Consider the following 14,866-nt stretch of genomic DNA (forward strand, 5'->3'; position numbering starts at 1 on the left):
GATTTATATTTACAGCCTCGTTCGCACACGTGTATATTTTCTTTCTTTTTCTTTCTCTCACTCACTCACTCTTACGCGCGTGTGCAACTTTATAATTTGCTTTGTAAGTATCAGAGGATCATGTCGTCTTCTCAAGTCATCGAAAATGTATAGAATAATTATGCGAGAAAATCATAAAAATGAAGGATTAATTTTTCATACACAGGAAAAGAAAACAATTTTGTTGAAGTATCTATCTAAAAATTTAGATATATAATATATATATGTATATATATATATATATAAATAAGAATCTGAAAATAATTTTGTTGGACTGTCGAAATAATTACGTAGGAAACCTAAGCATGATGCGAGCAATGCTGCAAAAAGGAATGTCTTGCGTAATTATTTTGATAGTATAATAAAATTATTTTTAGATCTAGCTAAATTTCAAAATATTTCAACAAAATCAATCTTTCTATACAGTGATGTTTTATATATGAAAGAAATACAATATGCGGAAGGATTGAGCCGCGAAACGCAGTTATCATGCGGGCGTGCTTCTGCGGATTCGGCTAATTCGGCTGCGGCGAAGCATGGCGTCGCTAAATAGTGCAAAATTGGGCCGATTCGATGTTAAAGAGAGCATGACGCGTGCGGCCGCCGTTGCGATCTCTCGCGGGCCGCGTTGCGCTTTGTGCGCGATTCCACGACGCGTGAACCCATTAAGAGAGAAGAGCAGTCTCGTCGATTCTTTACGGCTGATTAACACCGCGACGCAAACCGCGCGCGACGTCGTTCAATTCTTCATGACGCTCGAAATGCGGCGGCGGATGCAACAGCGACTCTGACGATTACATGGCGCGGGATGTGCGACGCAACGCGGCGATGATAAATTATTGGGAATTATCGCGGTAATGTGCGTCGGCGCGTTGACCACTCAATTTCGCCGTTGTTTCATTTACCATGGAATTTCGCGTTGTATCAATATATATCCGCTAGCGATTTATACCGGTCGTTAACGCGATAAAGCGCTATTAAAGTTATTGCGATTGCGCGTGGTCCACGCGTCTATCAAAGGTCAATAATTAGAGAAATGACAGAATATCGCAATCGGCACGTTTATAGAGAATGAGAGTGAAGACAATTACACATTTTGTGGAAAGAAAGCGCGTTGGTATTATATGATTTTGCAATTGCAAATATTGCAGTTGTTTTAATAAAAATGATATCAATTTTGTTAAGTTTAATTTTCAATTTTTTATTATGTAGATGTAATTCTACACGGAAAGGATGTTTTGCTGAAGTATCTAAAATTTAGCTAGTTACAGATCTAAAAATAATTTTGTTGTACTATCAAAATTATGTAAGGCACTCAAACTAATTGTTAGAATATCAAAACTTTTTATAGCATTGCTCATTATGCTTGAGATTTTTACACTGTGACATCTTTAAGTGTTTAAAAAACAGAGACACGAGTAAAACATTTTAATATCTTAAAATTAAACATTTCTTTTTTGAATGTACAGCATTATTTTGATAGTCCGACAAAATTATTTTCAAATTTGCTACATTTTTTAGTAAAATTGATTTTTTCGTGTCTGATGTAAAAATGTAACTTATACACATATCTACGGTCCTCGACATCCGAATTCATCAGAATTATACCGATTCGAGTCTTTAATCTGAATACACGAGTGCGTCTTTTATTTCATTATGCAAATTCGGGGCGTACGCTGATTAATAAATCCGGTCGAATCGCAACTGACAGTTCAGCAGCGAGAATCACGTGCGAAATCAGGTCGAGACGCGAGGTAAAAGGGTGCATGACATGGTCCAGACTCTAGCGGGAGAGCCTATTAAGGTCTCTTCAACTCCTCGGAGTTGATGAACCACCGGCGATGGTCAGGGATACTACCGAGACACGCCGATGATCCCACCTCCTCCTCGTTCCCCCTTCCCCTCTTGCTCGCTGGATATATCCCGGTCTGGTTTTCTCTCCCTCCCTGTCCCTCCCGATCTTCCTTTCTCTTTCTCTCTAGTTATGCCGTGCCTGCGTCTTGGATTTACCTACCTGGGGCACTCATCCTCTACCATGTCATTATGTCGTTATTTCCGACAACGAGCGTGTCTCGACGAACTCTCTCTCGTACGCTTACCTCCACTCCAACACGGGTATGGGGCGCGAAGCGAGTCTCGCTCGAAATCTCACGGCAAACAGCACTTCCGAATCGTTAGTTGCGCTAACTAGATCTAACATATTGCATGGGGCTTGCAATTATTTATCTATTTACTCGTTTCGAAAGTTATGCAATTCATAATAGCTCACACCAATTGAAGATTGGTTAAAGTCATTAAAACATAACATTTTAAGGTATAAAGGATTAATTTAAATATTATGAAAAACTACTGCTATTGCAATAATTACAAATGCGACATCTAATATACTGTGAAAAAAATTATAGTAATAATGGTAACAAAAAAAGAGTATTATTCACAAGTAGCCGATTAGTGGATAATTTTGTTAAAATAGCAGAATGTAGTATTTTTTATTACATAAGCAATATTTGGTAAACCTTTTGATTTAACAATATAATTTTATTTAGTTACTCACGTTTTGTTAATAATAATATAAAATTGGGTTGCAATTATAAAATCAATTTTCTGTTGGTAATTTCAACAAAATAGTCTATTATGGTAGAATGAGGAATATTTCACGGAGTTCTCAGAGATGGCGTGTCTTCTCGTATAAAGACAAATTCTCAATGTCTATTCGTACAAAGCAGGGAAGGTTAGAGACTAGCTTCATGCATTTCTCACTACGTCGTGGCCAATCATGGCGACATTTTTAATTATTATTGGCGTAATAATCAACGGTTTAATTAGCATATTAATAAATAATTTTTACGTCAGTAACAAACTTATTCATATCAAACATTTCTCTCAGTGCATTAGAATAGCATTTAGTCCCAGAGAAACTGTTTCTACGTTTAAAATATGTTATGCATGTTAAGACACGTGTAGCGCTCGCCAACGAATATTGCCAATCTCGCTTGACCTCCTCGGTGAGAAAAGCGTAATAATTATTCTGAGTTCGTCCGATCGTTACTTGGAGGTGCCACCTCAGTAATGCGCGGCGATTAGAAGCCCGTTAACGATTCGTCGCGGCGGTTTAAACGCATTTCACCGGAATGCCGGGACACACACGCGCTCTCTATCTCCACCACGTGCGCGGGTTTCGTTGCAAAGTGTCTTCGACCACGGAATCGACCGTTTCGTGGGACTGTTAAGTAGCTTTAAAGACGATCATGTCTCACGATTCTCATCGATTGCGACTCGGCGTGAAAACGATTTGCTAAACAATCCGCGTGCACCTCGTTGCCGCACTTTGTAGAATATAAAGAGTTTTAAGAGCCAGGATAACTTCGTTTGCGTTAAAGAATATACATCAAATGATCGTTTCTCGAAAGCCGAGACTTTCACGATAAGAGATCGCGCGGGAAATAGAAATTGGATAACTCACGATCAGTCGCCTCGTCCAGAGCCTCGATAACACAGCTAGGGAATAAGTGATCGTATTAAATGGATCGGTTCGTTACTAACAGGGTGGAATTCAATCGACGATCATTCGCGAGCTTTTCGTACAATGCAACGCTGCCGAATGCTTTTCTATTTCTTATACATTCTTTGACAAAAAGTTACGCGCAGGTCTAGACCTGTGTGTAACTTTTTTTTTGTCAAAGAGCGTATATTCGATTTGTGACGACATTGGCTCGGATACTAGAATCGCGTTACACCCTGCCGACGGTGGTTACTGCCATGACAAAGGAATGATGTTGCTGGAATTTACACGAAATGTCGAAAAACGCCGTAGAAAAAGCTGTTCGACTATCGAAGAGGAACATACAGAGAAGAAACAAAAAATACACGAGTTTGTACGTTCGTGCGCAACGAAACGCGTCCCACCAATTAAAAAGAATGCGATTCGAAGTTCTCGAAAATAACGGACGTAACGGAGCGTAGTTTTGGGAAACGAAAAGTAAAAAAGGGCAGAAAGAGAGAAATCGGTGAAAGGGAAACGAAAAGAGGAGAAGAGCAGAGGCGGAGGACGAGAGGCTCCGGCGAAGGTTCGAGATCTCGATAGATCTGCTTATATATACACATGAAATTCAAAACCTTACATTAATACACGTAGCTCTCGAAACGAACGTGGCGCATTTATTTCAAAGTAATAATATAACGCATAGAGCTACGTAGCCAAAGCTGTTTCATTTTCTGTTTTTCCATTCTATTAAATTCATTTATCATTAAACAGCAATCGATAAAAATTACATGTAGATGTTTGGTATAAGTAATTAAAAAGTTTTGTTACTGACGCAAAAGCTTGTTATGTGACCAATTAAACGTGGTTACCATGCCGATACCAATTTATTGAATTTACTAATTAAACTGATGATTTAATGATACAAAACTGTTTTGTATGATGTGTTCAGAGATTTTTTATAATTAAATTTTATTACCGGAACAAAACAATTACATAAGAATAGTATATATCTCTCACCCTTTACAGAGTAAAAGTATGTTTGACGTTTTTGAATTTTCTTAGCTTGACAAGAGTAAGAGTATTGGATCAATTACTAACAGTGTACTAAAAAAAATTCTTACCATGATTGATCATGATGTGATAAAAAATGCACGAAATTGGTCTCTCAAATCCCCGCTTTGTATAGGTAGGACATCGAATTTCTCTTATGAGAAAAGACACGCCACCTCCAGCTCTATAAAGTTAGGAAGACCAAATTAACAGAATCAAATCGGACTTGTCGGAATTTTCAGTACTTATTTCGTGTACTAATATGTATCATTAATGATTATTTTGTATTGTGTGCCATTTCGAAAAAAAATCGTGGCATTGGCTAGCTTAATATTAAGCAGGCAGGACCAATTCAAAATAAAAGGAAAGAAGAAAAATAACATCAGAAATCAATAGGATTGAATTTGTACTATATCGGATTGATTTTTATTCTTTTCTTTTATTTTGAATTGGCACCAGTACAAAATTATCATTAATGGTACAATTTAATACAAAATGAGTACTAAAAATTCCGATAGGTCCGATTTGGTCCTGCTAGCTTTATAGAGCTGCCATTTCCGAGAACTTCGTGAAACACTCTTCGCTCTACTCCATAATAATAGATATTTTAATTAATATTTTGTTGAAATTACTAAAAGAAAAGTGATTTTGTAATCGCAACTCGATTTTACATTATTATTTATAAAATGTGAGTAACTAAATAAAATTGTACTATTAAATCAAAAGGTTTATTACTAAATTTTGCTTTATTACTAAATCTATAATTTTTAAAATTATTTTTTATGAGCAATTTATGATATTTTTTATCTTATTTTTAATTGATAAGCTTGCTTCAGAAGTTTTACACATTTCGCTCCATCTTGTTTCGTCTTTTTATATTATGATGTAGGTATGAGATACGCATCTTTACGGGTCAATTTTTAGATATTAATGAAAATAGTGTAAAGTGCAGATAAAGGAAACGCTTATAATTCCTGTTCTGTGCTTTATATAGAACGTTTTAACATGTTCGTAGGATTCTCTGGAGTTTGATGACGACGATGGTGACGATGGTGACAATGGTTTTGTTTCAGGAATGCCCTTTGTCTGTTCGCTCCGGCGGAAGAACTACGGTATTGTTTTCATTGTAAAGATATTGGCGAGCGAGCGACTTGCCACGAAGGTGGAGAGAGAGAGAGATAAAAGAGGGTTGTAAGGAGGATGCATCGGTCAAAGATGCTCGCGTGATACATACCTATTCCGCGTTCGGTTCTCTTCGTCGTCGTTGTCCTTCTCTCGTCCCCATCATCATCCTCATCGTCCCCTCCTTTTCGACATCGTGGCCGCTAATTGTTTGCCAATCAAGTACCGTCGTCTAGCACTCGTGGGAAGAGACTTCGCTGCTTTTCTTCTCCTATATCAGGTAGCTCGACCTAAACTGTGGAGTTGGAAAAAGAGAAAACGCGGTGTCACGCGTCGCGTCGCATCCAATCGCACCAGATCGCATCCGATCGGCAATTTTACGCCGTGTCGTGCTATCGTTCGGCGCAAAATGGGAGATTGATGAGATATCGCGGAATCTTTGAAAATCTTTAGAGCAGAATGAATGTCCAACATTTCTTACAATCATGAATGTTCAGCATTTCTTCTTCGTTGCGCTCAATGAAAATGATGTGAAATGTGATTAATTCGATTGCTTCGTGATAAAAGAAAAATCTTTTTGACAACGGAGCTTTTATTTCAAAATTTTTGAAATATTTTGGCACAATATCAAGGCAAACAAATAAACAATACCTTATAGGACCGTATATGTGAGAACACAACCTATAGAAATCAATATCTTAAACGAACTAGCTGGATTTTAAGTGCTTGTATGATTCTGTGTGAATTTATATACTACGTATGTAGTCCTTTAAAATGTGCGCCGAGACAAAATTTTTGCATGAATTTTACGAAGAATTTGAATCTGTTTGGAATATTGGCGTCGAGAAAGGAAGTTTATTTGACACTCGCAAGTTTTATTGGGTAGTGCCATTATATAGGTTCAGGCGTTAGCATTTGAGCAGTTTTCGTATTCTCCAAATCTTCAGTTCTTTTAGTTGTCGAGGCATAAACCGAGAATTGTCCTTTTGCAGAGGGATAATACCATATAGACCGTTAGTACCAAGATAGCCATATGATACGATCTCTCCATTACGCTACCTATACTCCCTTGTCCTAAGAACCCTACTAATTGTTTTTCTGCCTGTTCATTCAACGTGGGAAAAGCTGCGAGCGAATTCGCAGATTGAGATCGAGTTCGCAGCGCGAGATCATTCTATTTAAATTATTCTTTTACCACAAATATATCGGTTTTGACAGAAAAGGGCATAGAAGATTAATCGATAGATTTATCCTTTGCAAATATCATTTTAGAATAAAAATCAATTCTTGTTATTCATTGTAATTAAATTTATTTATTTTATTAATTAAAAGTATATGTATTAAGGATTATTAATTGCGCATTATACCTACTTTTCAAGCTGTAGACAGTCTTCATATAAGATATATTAGAATAGAGTAAGAGCGAATTCAAATGCAATATTAATTTTTTTATTTTTTCGACTCGAATTTAAAAATGAAACGATTTCTCAGTCGCAAACAAGGTCGTCGTCACCAAGTTAAGGTTGCCTGAGCACATCCTTTCTCTCATTATGCACCAATTGTAGCGACACAACGATATTGCCCACGCGATGAAATTTATATCTTTCCCGCATGACGCATTCGTCTCGTGTCGCGTCATGTCGTGTTGCATCGCGTTGCATTGCATTCGAATTATCGGACATTTGACGTAATCGCACAATTTTAAGAGTTGCATCCGTCTAACAATAGCGACAATGATATTGTGCAAATTTTACGCGTTCCTTTTGCGATTTTTTTGTTTCGGCGACAAATGTTCATTTAACTGGAATGATTATTGTGACTATCGCTACCAGCGAGTACACCGTTATTACTTCGATATTACTTTGTCCTAATTAAAAAAAAGTGTTTAATTTTATAAAATATTAAAATATTTTATTCTTATGATTTTTTTAAATATAAAGATGTTTTATTCTTATCTCCATTTTTTAAACTTAAAGATGTTTTAATTTTAAACTTTTTCAATAAACAAAACACTACGTGTTTGAATTTAAAACTGATTTTTGGAATGCTCCTTCAGTAATTCTCAGTGAATTCTTCATTCGCGATATATCTGCTTCACATTCATTGATACAATTATTTATTATCTTAGATATTTCTTTCGCAGGCTAATATTCGAGTAAACTTGTTGAGGAAACATAAGTTTATAGCGTAGGGCTCATTTCATATAAATTGATATATTCGATGTTTTTGTAATAGACATTATTTGCAAGTGAATGTATTTTTTATCAATTTGCTGTTAAAACTAGTGTGTCCGGTGAATATACCTAATATTCGAATAAATGAATAAAAAATGATTGAAAATACTCATTCGAATACACATCTTTTTTATTCGTCAAGAAAAACGAATAAATACTTTTTCATTCCATTTGAATGAATATTTTTTGAATATGACTACGAATATTTTCATTTCGTATTCACTTTTACTCTATATTATCTGCACACAGCCTGTAAGTCTACAAAACAAAAATCTATAAAAACAATGCGGCTACAATTATACCATGTTCTTAGTCCGCGACCTATATGATAGATGTTCTTGTTTAGCCTATAGATTAAACAAAGACATTTTTATTGGGAATAAATAATATATCTCGGAATTTAATGTCCTCAGACCATAATGAACGCGCCCAGATATCTTATAAAGTGTTTATAACATTACTGTGATGTAACCGGAATTATATCGGAATATGTATGACGCTCTATCAAATAAATATTTATAAATAAAAAATGTATTGCTTTCTAAAATATTTTTCAAAATTTCTAAGTTTCCTTCATAAAATCTGAATACTTCAATGACAAGAATAAATAAAATTCATTTTTTTTACTTAAAGTCATCAAAGTGCTCGTTATAGTTAAGGGATAACGATTACTTATTGCAGCTCTTTTTCAGTTTATATTTTGTTTGAATGAATATGAATATTCGTTAAATATTCATAGTTTTTTTGTGAATAAATATTTTTTGAAAACCTAAAATTTTGAATGAATATATGATTACATTTTTTTATGTGAAAATTTTGAATAAATACAATTTGGAGCTCAATTAAAAATTTTTGTATTCATCGGGCACACTAGTTAGAACAAAGAACCAATATTTTCTAGCTCTGTATTCATATTTGCGCGAAGAACTCATAATTAAGTTAAGTAATCGAAACAATTCGATAATAATTGAGGCGTGTCACGGTAAAACGACGTAAGTATCAAAATTGTGAAAACGCGTTTTATCATAAAAATTGGTTGTAGCAGCAATCTCCTCGTCAAATATTAGCACTTACGCTGTTCTATCACGTACTAATATTTGACGTGGAAGTGCTACAAGCAGAGAAAAATGAATAGTACAATTCAAAACGTTATAAATTCATTGTACAATTGATATTTTTGCTTGGACTTACAATGTTCTGACTCGCGTTTTCACTTGGACTTATAACGTTATGAAATTTTAACAATTTTAACACGATTTTTGTCTTTTACATTAGAATTACTTAATTCAAAATTTTTTGCACATGCTTATACCTTTAGTTATTATAATGTAATTTTTTGTCTAATTTTTGAAGTGATAGTTTTTGAGAAAGTAAGTTCCTTTCTCCCAAAAAATTTAAGAAATGGCACAATGTTTTACATTGGCACGTCTCAGTTGTTTTTAAAATTGTCTTATGCCCTTTTTCCAAACTTTATTTAACGGTCAGGAATCTAAATGAATACGTGTACAGATTCCGAGAGATCGCATTAGAGTCAAACCCCACTAGTCCCGTTTATAGTTAGCACCTGAGACCCCCGTCGAGTTCCAAGGGGACTACACCGTGCGTATAAATCCAAAAAAGGATCTCTCTCTGGGTTTCCCTTCGATGACGCGGCGATTCTTGCGGGACAAATGAGCCAGAATAAATATCAGGGTAGACCGTGAACGCCGAAGAATGCCCAGAACTAACCACCCTGAAAACGGAAACGGGAATGTTTGCGATCATTGTGGTTGGGAATGCTTGTTCAAAGAAGAGTCGCCATCGTCTCGGTGACTTCTCTTGCTACACGGGTTACACGTCTTTACAAACAGACATTGTAGGTTTCTGATCGAATAATCTCTGTGAAATATGCCGTAAATAATGTTTTTTTTCTTTTTATATCTATATAAAAATGAATTATCTATGTGAAGGAGTTGTTGAGTAAAGGAAGATACATAATTATGACAGAAATAGAAGAAGAACGAGGTAATAATAATCGTTCAATAAATTATGATAATAAATATTTTGTTTTTTTTTTTTTCAAAATTTAAAAGATGAATATATTAAATAGTAAATATTAAAGCTCGTTTCGATGATGAGGAAGTTTCAAAGGAACAAATGAGTGAAAATACATACCAGATAGAATCATAAATAACATAGCGAGAGGAAGGCTGGCAATCTTGAGAGAGAGGGACACGAGCTACTGCAGCTCGGTTATTGGGTGAATAATTAATTTATTGGCCGCGCTCGTGCTATCTACTTAGGTAGGATTTCACGAGCTCCTCCCACCCCTCTAGGCTGCCGGGATATTATAAAACTCGTTCCACTAGTTTACCCCCGTCGCTCATTTACATTTAATTGGGGAATCAATCCAGAGCCGGGGTATCGTTACAGAATATTTATAAGCTCTTTGTGCATGTAATGCGTGCGAGTTTTAATTTCGCCGACGGGACGCAAATGTTGCGATTTTTCTCGACAACCTCTTCTCGGCAACCGCTTGCCACTCAACGATTGTTCATTCTTCAACTCCATCAAGTAGATTCTCTTCAATTTCACAATGATACCGCAATGCACCTTTAACGTTTGTCGATTAATAATTTTACGTTCCGATCAGGGATCGAAAATTAATATCGAACACCTGACCGCTACTGGCGATGATACGTGGTATCTCGCCGACACGCATACACACTAATTTATTGCAAATCCACTCTAGCCCATTACGAACTTCAAAGCGACGCGGACGCGCCATCATTGTTTTCTAGCGTTATAAACACCGCTGTGTCATGCGCGAGGATGCGAAAACCATTGAAAGCCTCACGCGTTAAACTAGAACGAATTAACGCCATGAATTAATAGCAAAATATATATATATTTTAATATACCGCGTATCGAGAACTTGTATTCGCCATTTAATTCTACTTTTTATTTTGAATTATTTATTTTATTCATTTGTTTTGCGCAATTTTTAAAGTAAATTACTATCGTTAGATGATTAATATCCACAATCAGAGTATCATATGGCAATACTTTGAGATAAAATCTCACGAGATTTCTCTTTCTCTCTTTCTCTCTCTCAATTATTTTATAGAAATCATTCAAGTAAGACTCGCCGTATGTGGGTAGCGCATTATTGCATCGGAGAAGGGAATCTCATGTCTTCTGGTGTTAGAAACTGGGACAATGTCGACCATAATTCTAGTTTCACCATGACATGGGGTATGTGCGCTTTTGTAATGCGGTTTGGCGGCGGTACCGTCCATCGGTATCTAACTGCGCTGAGATGCGTATATTTATATTAATCGATCGTGGTCGAGCTATCGACAAGCACGATCACTACCGTTACGACACATTATAGACAGCAGGATCAAGTAGGTCACGTTCGTACAGTCTCGTTGCCGCGTGATAACCATTTAAGCTGGACTTAACGAACAACTCGTCAGCGCTGTCCATCATTCTCCTCCTTTTCTTTAATTTAACATTCATTAAATAACTTTTCAATAGGTAATTTAAAAAATACATGAATAACATATCGATTGATGATTTATTTCTACTTTTTTATTGCGCCGATGAAGACTAGAAAATAACTGAAACGCACGTGTTTTATCATAAGATGAAATTAGTTTTTATTATATGACTAAATGTCGAACATGAGTTTTTGAACATTATAGTAGTCCTAATTTCCTCATTTTGAATTATTAACATAATTACAATATAAATTTTATATTGTTATATAATTATTGATATAAATTTTAATAGACAAAATAAAGATATTATTTCTAATAAGATTTTAAATCACGTAACAGAATAAAATCTGTTGAATTAATGATGAATGTCATATGCCTATCATAGTGCTAACACTCAATAAGAAAATTGCTGCGCGTGTACTCCTGTTTTAGTAGAAAATTCAATCTACTCTCATCGACCTCGCTAAGAAAATAAAGTTGTGCGCGAAGGCAAACCTGTTTGTAGAAGTCGGGTCCGCCCGCGGATCCCCATAGTGTTGTTCATGATTTAATGCCAATAACGAAGCGTGAATCGTGAACGAATCGAATCGCAGACGTCTCCAGGTATTTTTTGGCTGTCAACTATATTCCTTCGATCAAATTCGATTTCTCTGACTCTCTTTTTAAAGGAAAAAAGATAGAGAGGACTAAAATAAAACGCTTAAAGCGTAAAATATATAAAAAAAATCTTTGCAAAATATTGGCGCCGTGATTGAATCGAAATTTGAATCATTCGACGGGGACCCTTTAATCGAAGTACGAAAACGAACCAACTCGCCCGTAATTTTTTTTCTTATTTCGACTAGTGTTTCTATTTTAAACGATACAGCACAGGAAATTTATAGCGTGTACGGTTTCAGGCCTTTCGAAGAGAGGCACCAATTCTACCTTTTCCTTTCAAAAGAGGAAAGAGATGAGGGACATTTCTCTAAATAGAATACATATCTTAATCACAATCAATGGCAGCATAATTCCTTTGTCCCTAACGTTTATCGTTTATCTTTAATAAAAAATTTAAATTAAACATTACTAAAAAAGAAAACAAATTTTAGGGAATTCTGCAGGATATAAAATATATGCGTATTTCTAGTTAAAATGGCAAATACCTTGGAAAATATTGAAGGCAATAAAGAAATATTTCATGGAATGTTGATTGTTCAAGTATCATCGAATGAGAGTTTCCATTTCAATTTCGAGCTACACGGATTCACGAGCGATCCTCGTTTATTTGTTGGACTCCATGTTCGATGAGAGCACAACAATGTCTTTTCCTTCATAAGATTCCGTCACGGTTCGTCTGGAAGTCATGGAAGAGATCTTAGAATGAGAGAACTGCCTCAGAAGCTCTACAATAAGACCGAACAATTTTCAGAAATCGTAAAATATCATTTTTACGGGAATGGAATGAAAAAATGCAGCAAATAAGAGGAGAGGATAGATTTTACGCGGGTGCTTTGCTTCCTTTAAATTGCAGTCTGAAACCATCGATACTTCTACTTCGGACACAAAACAAGCCCCGCTCTTGCTCGCTTTTTCATCCGGTCGGAGGAAAGAAGGGGAGTAAAAAAAAAAGGAAGTCGGAACGATCTCGTGCGACGATGGAAACGCGCAACTCTTTCGCGGTATAGAAGGGGGTTGTGTTGCCTGCAAATTCCCTCATTGCTGCCTTCGTCCGCGTCTCTCTTCTTACCGCTGTGCTCTCCCCCCGTAGCCATTTTGCGATAGAAACGGCTCTCGATGTGCCTCGGTTATTACAGTGCAAACTCCCGATAGCTCGTTTCGAGCGCATGCCGCCGTTTGCGCGCAGATTCGGAAAAGTAGAATTTAATTTTAATACTAAACTTAGCTAGCAAATTTGAAAAAATAAAATCAATATTGTGTCATAATGATAGATGTAAAAAAGGAAATGCGATAGAGGTGCAAGTATATTAAATAAATTTTGATTCTTTCGCTTAGCCTTGCAAATGAATATCATCAGACAAGTAATTGTTTCAAGAATTTTAATAATTATACACATTAATAAAAATTAAATCAAAGATACACTGAAAACAATATACTAAATTTTAATAAATATTTGTTTGAATAGTACTAACTAAATATTTACTAAGTGTAAACATATATATTTATTTGGTATACAAGAATCATTTTTAATTTAAGTATCATTTTTTTATTGAATAAATACTTATTCTATCTTATTTATATTGTAAGTAAATGTGTAGTACTACTTAAACAAATATTTATTAAAATTTGATAATTTTTTTATTGTGTAATAGATTTTAATAAATTTAAAGACACTGACATAAACAGATAATTGCCTTATCGTTTTATCAGAATTTAGATGGCAAAAAGAAAAATATAATTTCAAATTTCGAATCAAGAGCCTGTCACGATCTCAATAATAAGTGTTGAATGATATCGAAATCTTGTTTATCCGTCCATTCGCGGACTCTTCATATGATCGATTCTAACTCGCAGAGGAAAATTTGCGCTTGAGGATTAGTCGCATCTCGAACGTTAATTTCGGCCCGGATCGGATTCTCTACAATATTCTATATGCGCGCGCGGTGAGTAAATGGAAATGACGTGTTCATTATATCTCTTGCGGCACGAGGTCGTCTCATTAGTTAGAAAGGTGGTGCTAATACGACTCGTCCTGTGTTAGATGCGATTTATTATACTTGCTGCATTCATCGCGATTCTTTCGCTCAGCGTTGCAAACGAACATCATTCAGACAAGTAAGTGAACATTTCATCGATCAACATTTACTTAAAACCTGAACTTGAATCTGAACGAGATAACATAAAATGCAATAGGTAGAAGTTATTCTAAATAATCTTCCTTATGCACAAATGAAAAATAATATTTTATATTTTTAAAGTAGTTTGAGTTCCGAGATTTTTCAAGCATTTTTCAGCTCGGACATTTCCACGTCCTGGATTGCTCAAGGTGTTACAATTTCGAGACGTTACTCATCCAGTGTTAAGTGGGTCTCCGTGCCGGCGAATATGCGGGTGGTCTTTCCGTTTGCAAAGGCGGGACGATTTTATGGTTTCCGCTCTCCCGAGACCTAAGCCACCGTCATTTTCAAGGCTCGTTCGTAGCTCAAATTAATTGCCCTCTAATGCTACTGATATATTGTATGCGGACGTGTCGGTTATTACAACGACATTACAGGAAAATTAATTGCAAATTCATACGCTCATTGCGATAATCGGTTAGAAAAACAAACATCATCATAAGAGTTTATTAATAAGCGTAATAAAAAGATATCGACAACTCACGATTTTTCACAAGATATAAGACAAAAGATTGTTGATTACCATTGAAATCGTGAGAGTCAAAGAAAATGATAGTCATTTGTTTAGTAGATTACCTAGAAGCGAATAGATAGGTACAATGAGCTCTCGCGCGCCGA

General features: G+C 35.7%; 1 protein-coding gene across 1 annotated transcript in view; it reads left to right on the forward strand.

Annotated features, from left to right (window-relative positions):
• The window catches only part of LOC108732052 (protein pangolin, isoforms A/H/I/S), a 193,674-nt gene that overhangs the window by 30,916 nt on the left and 147,892 nt on the right, over positions 1–14,866 (forward strand). The gene's annotated exons all lie outside the window — the stretch shown is intronic.

This window comes from Mycetomoellerius zeteki, unplaced genomic scaffold (genome assembly GCF_001594055.1).
Source record: "Mycetomoellerius zeteki isolate Tzet28-1 unplaced genomic scaffold, Tzet1.0 scaffold145, whole genome shotgun sequence".
In the NCBI taxonomy this organism is placed as follows: Eukaryota; Metazoa; Arthropoda; class Insecta; order Hymenoptera; family Formicidae; genus Mycetomoellerius; species Mycetomoellerius zeteki.